Source organism: Palaemon carinicauda, chromosome 29 (assembly GCF_036898095.1).
Source record: "Palaemon carinicauda isolate YSFRI2023 chromosome 29, ASM3689809v2, whole genome shotgun sequence".
Lineage (NCBI taxonomy): Eukaryota > Metazoa > Arthropoda > Malacostraca > Decapoda > Palaemonidae > Palaemon > Palaemon carinicauda.
In genome coordinates, this window is record NC_090753.1 from 49,699,589 (window position 1) to 49,704,588 (window position 5,000).

Consider the following 5,000-nt stretch of genomic DNA (forward strand, 5'->3'; position numbering starts at 1 on the left):
CCCTATAGACTGTGACGAGCCGAGAGAGGGTTGTGAACTCAAAGGCAGGATGCAATCAACTGAGTTATATTGTTATAGAACACTCTCCTTTATATACAAAACCTCAAGGCAACAGGACATAACAAGTTAACAAGACAGACAATGTTACAGAGGAAACAGCAGACATGAATTTTCATGTTCGTTTAGTGCGAGGGAAGAGCGAAGATACAATCATAATATATGCAAAAGGAATTATGTACAATTGTGTGACACACGGTTGGTACATGGCTCCCCCCCTAAAAATGACATACTGTATATGTTAAATAGGGCGCCCTGATCTGGAGAGGCGAACTGTAGGCGGGTCATCTGGCAGAAGATAAGCAGGTTTTAGACGATCAATGGAGACCCAGTCTTCTTTGCCCCGAATGTTTAGTAGGAATGCTTTCGGACTGCGTCGGATCACAAGGAAAGGGCCCGTGCAAGGGGGCGTTAGTGGTGGCTTGCTAGTGTCGTTGCGCAGGAAGACGTGCGTTGCAGAGTGCAAGTCCGTTGGTATATGATGCTTCGCTGGGGGCTTGTAAGTCTGGCGGCACGGAGTAAATTTTCCCACGACGTGACGTATGCGCTGGAGATCGTCAGAGGAGGGTGTAGAAGGAAAAAATTCGGCAGGGACGACCAACGGGTCGCCATTCACCATTTCAGCTGCCGAGACGTCGAGGGCGTCTTTAGGAGTGGCCCTTAGTCCAAGGAGGACCCAGGGAAGCTGAGTAAACCAGTTGCAATCCTTGCAGCGGGACATCAAAGCTGCTTTGAGGGTGCGATGAAAACGTTCAACCATTCCATTGGCAGCGGGGTTGTAGGCCGTTGTCTGATGTAGGGTGATGCCCAGGAGATTTGCTAATGACGTCCACAATTGAGAGGTGAAAGTGGTTCCCCTGTCAGAAGTAATATGCTCAGGGATACCGAATCTTGAAATCCATCCAGAGAGTAAGGCAGATGTACATGAGGCGGACGTTGCAGTTTCCATGGGAATGGCTTCAGGCCAACGAGTGGAGCGGTCGATGACGGTAAACAGGTAACGATGTCCTTGTGATGTGGGTAGGGGGCCTACAACGTCGACGTGAATGTGTGCGAAACGACGCTGAGGTTGAGGAAAGGTGCCCACTCCTGAATCCGTGTGTCGATGTACTTTGGAAGTTTGGCAAGAAGTACAGGCACGGACCCAATCCTTAGCATCCTTAGAAATGCCGTGCCAAATGAACTTTGCCTTCAGCAGCTGTGCAGTAGAACGGCACGAGGGATGTGAAAGGCCGTGAATAAAATCAAACACCTGTCGGCGCATGGGAGCAGGAATCCAAGGTCGCGGTCTACCAGTACTGACGTCACAGAGGAGGGTGGTGTTGGAGTCTTCGAGGGGAAAATCTTCCCAACGGAGGGACGTGCAGGATGTTCTACAAGCTTGATACTCTGGATCCTGTCGTTGGGCTTCAGCCAGGGCGTTGTAATCCAATCCCAGTTGAACGGCAGCCAACGTGTTTCTTGACAGGGCATCGGCAACGGGATTCATTTTCCCAGGGACATATTGGAGGGTGCAATTGTATTCAGCCACGGCGGAGAGATGTCGGCGTTGACGGGCGGACCAGGCGTCAGACTGTCGAGTGAAGGCGTGCACCAGAGGCATGTAGTCTGTGTGAATGACGAAGGGCGTACCTTCTAAGAAATGGCGAAAGTGACGGACAGCCAAGTGCACCGCCAGCAATTCTCGATCGAAGGTAGAATAACCCGATTCTGCCTTGGACAGTTTTCTGCTGAAGAAGGCCAATGGGCGGGGCGAGCCTTTGACCACCTGCTCGAGTACTGCACCAATAGCGACGTCGCTGGCATCGGTGGAGAGAAGGAGAGGGGCGTGTGGGATAGGAAAAGTGAGAGCCGCAGCAGTTAATAGGGCCTTCTTTGCATTGCAGAAGGCTGCTTCTTGAAGGGGACCCCACTTCAGGTCCTTTGGCTTGCCCTTGAGGGAGGCGTAGAGGGGAGCAAGAGTGGCGGCAATGGCTGGCAGAAAACGGTGATAATAGTTGATCATGCCCAAGAATTCCTGCAGAGTTTTGACGGTCGAGGGCGCGGGGAAATCCTGAACGGCTGCTACCTTCTCAGGGAGGGGATGGACTCCTTCAGGAGTGATACGGTGCCCTAAGAACGACACTTCATTGGCGCCAAAGGTACACTTGTCGTACCGGACTACAAGGCCGTTTTGTTGCAGGCGGTCGAGCACGATGCGCAGGTGACGGAGGTGTTCCTCTTTTGAGGAGGAGAACACAAGTATGTCGTCCACATAACATACACAGAAAGGGAGGTCCCCTAAGATGCCATCCATGAGACGTTGAAACGTTGCCCCCAGCATTACGAAGGCCAAAACAGGAGTAATTGAAGGTGTATGTGCCAAACGGAGTGGTGATGGCGGTCTTGGGGATGTCTTCTGGGTTCATAGGCACCTGATAATACCCCTTCAGGAGGTCGAGCGTAGAGAAAACCTTTGCTTTGTGCAGGTAGGAGGTCACATCGGCAATGTTTGGGAGGGGGGTAGTGATCCGGTTCTGTTTGCATGTTCAGGCGCCTGTAATCCCCGCACGGACGGAGGGAGCCGTCTTTCTTCAGAACAATGTGTAAGGGTGACGACCATGGGCTGGAGGCCTTTTGGCAAAGGCCCATTTTCTCCATTTCGGCGAACGTCTGTTTGGCGGCTGCCAATCGTTCCGGTGCCAGACGTCTGAATTTTGCGAAGACTGGGGGTCCCGTCGTCTTGATATGGTGATAAATACCGTGCTTGGCAGGAACCGTGGGCGTTTGGCGAAGTTCTGGACGGAAAACTTCCGGGTACGACGTGAGGAGTTGGGCGTAGGCATCCGTGGGTGCGCTGATGTGGAGAGCGAGGTTAGAGGGGGCGGGTTGAAGAGGTGTCGACAAGTACGAGTCTGCGTTGACCAATCGTCGGTGGGCGACATCAACCAGAAGGTGGAAATGAGAGAGGAAATCCGCACCGAGGATTGGCATTGTGACGTCAGCAACGAGAAACTTCCAATTGAATTTACCGTTTCCGAATGATAATGTGAGGTTCTCGTAACCGTAGGTGGGTATCGCAGATCCGTTGGCAGCTACCAAGCGGACGTCGGCAGATGTAGACAGACTACGTCGTTCCTTGAAGAGTTTCCTTGGCAAAAGAGAACAACAAGCACCCGTGTCTACCAAAAATCGCACGCCCCGTTCCTGCATCCTGTAAAAAGAAAATGTTAGAAACATGGGAGGCCACCCCCACAAGCGATGGCCTACTTACACGTTTTTTGGCCACTGACAATCCTTGGCACATTTCATCGCGGTTGCCCCGAATCTGAAGTGGTAGTAGCAAAACTGCGGCGGATGGGAGGTAGTAAGTGGCTGTAGAAGTCGTTCGTTGGGGCGCGTGCGATTGGTGGGTGGTGGGCGGCTTTGTCGCCGCTTCGGCACGTCACGGGGTAGGCGTGTATGTCCTACGGCATTCATGTCAGCTTCGGTTGACGTTGAATAGGCATCCTCGTCGTCAGGGGTGGAGGCGTTGATGGAGGTCTTGAAGTGGCTGTCCATAAGGGCGTCGGCTTTGGTCATCAAGTCCTTTATGGGTAAACTATCGACATTGGGTATGGCAGCGCGTACAGGTTCGGGTAAACAGCGTATCCAAAGGGCACGAAGTAGGTTCACCTCACGAGGAGAGCCGTCTGCGGCAGGTTGAAGGCGAGCGATACTGGTCATTTCCCTGAGGGCAAGCGAAGCCCTTTGGTCCCCCCAACGGTTGTTGCGAGAGCTGAAAAAGCTTTGCTATACGGGCGGCGAGTACTGCTGCAGAAGGTATGATTTGAGGGCGTCATACGCTATTGGGGTGTCTCCTTGTTCACAAAGCCAGTCGGATATTTCTGGGAAGGTGTCCTCGGGTATCGGCGCGAGAACATAATCCGCTTTGGTGGTTGAGCAAGTCACGCCCCTGATATGAAAGTGGACTTCTGCGCGTTGAAACCAAGCAAACGCTTCTCCACTGGCGAACAGTGAAAGTTTCAATGGGGCGCCCGCAGCGCCAACTGCTGTAGTAGAGTCCGTCTCCGTCATAGTACCAACGATGGAGGGGCGAGGGAGGTGGGGGTGGAAGGCAGTGGGAGCGAGTCGACTTCCGGGGTCACCAATGTGACGAACTGAGAGAGGGTTGTGAACTCAAAGGCAGGATGCAATCAACTGAGTTATATTGTTATAGAACACTCTCCTTTATATACAAAACCTCAAGGCAACAGGACATAACAAGTTAACAACACAGACAATGTTACAGAGGAAGCAGCAGACTTGAATTTTCATGTTCGTTTAGTGCGAGGGAAGAGCGAAGATACAAGCATAATATATGCAAGAGGAATTATGTACAATTGTGTGACACACGGTTGGTACAAGACTGACCATATATACATATGATCAGCGCCCAAGCTACGACCAAGGAGGGCCTGGCAATGGGTGCTGATGACTTAGCAGATAGACTTATAGGCTCCCCCAAACCCCTCATCCCTAGCTCACAAGGATGGTGAGGTTGCAGCGACCAAAGAAACTAACGAGTTTAAGTGGGCCTCGAACCCCAGTTTGCGTATGATTTATTTTTTCACGTCTACCTTTTCAAAATGCATGAAGTGATTGAACCTACGTCTGATAACCTTCTCTCTCTATTGATAAGAGTTGAAGGAAATGAGACTGAAGGGATATCTGGAATAGCTTGTAAGTGAGACATGAATTGCCAATAACTTTCCAGGACTAATTGCTCCTTGTCGATGAGGCCGAGAACCCTCCTTGAGGTATAATGGAGCAGCCTCTTGAAGGATGAACTTGAAAGATGAACTTGAAGGATGAAGTTGTAGGCTGAACTTGAAGGATAAACTTGAAGGATGAACTATCGATTTTACTATGTTTCTTCAAAGTTTTTAGAGATGGAATGATGTAAAGTTAATTGATAACGATAT